This window comes from Sarcophilus harrisii, chromosome 2 (genome assembly GCF_902635505.1).
Source record: "Sarcophilus harrisii chromosome 2, mSarHar1.11, whole genome shotgun sequence".
NCBI lineage: Eukaryota > Metazoa > Chordata > Mammalia > Dasyuromorphia > Dasyuridae > Sarcophilus > Sarcophilus harrisii.
The window spans coordinates 129,290,081-129,290,604 of NC_045427.1; positions in this window are offsets into that span (position 1 = coordinate 129,290,081).

The window sequence follows — 524 nt, forward strand, 5'->3', positions numbered from 1 at the left end:
TTTATGCTGAACTAAATAATCGACATTTCTTCCCACAGACATCAGGCAGGAGAGTAAATGCCAAACCTGCCCCAGGTACTTTTTCCAAGGACTAAATCCTTTCCTACTTTTTGGGGGGAGGGGGAGGGGAGAAAGCGGTTTGCAGATTACAGGCTCTTTCTAAACCACAATCAAATGATTTGTGATGTTCAAGCCGAAACCCAGTTCCAAGGAACAGCGCCAATCTGCGAAAAGGTGCCTCCGGGCCCGCCCCCGTGGGGCGGGGCCTATCCCGCCCCGCCCCCTTCCTCCGGGAAAGAAAGTCGCGAGAGCCCTCTTGCGGTTTCCTTTGGCTCCTTTTACTCTGCAAACCTCTCCAATCCTCCCTCCCCCAGATCCGCTTTAGAGACACTCACTGCGCAGGCGCCAGCCTCTCACGCTTCTTTCTCTTCTTCTCCCTTCTCCCCCTTTACAAAATGGGAGGGGGAGGGGAAAGAAGGAGCCATGCGGTGACTCCTCCTCCGGGGAGCTCACGTTCAGCGCGC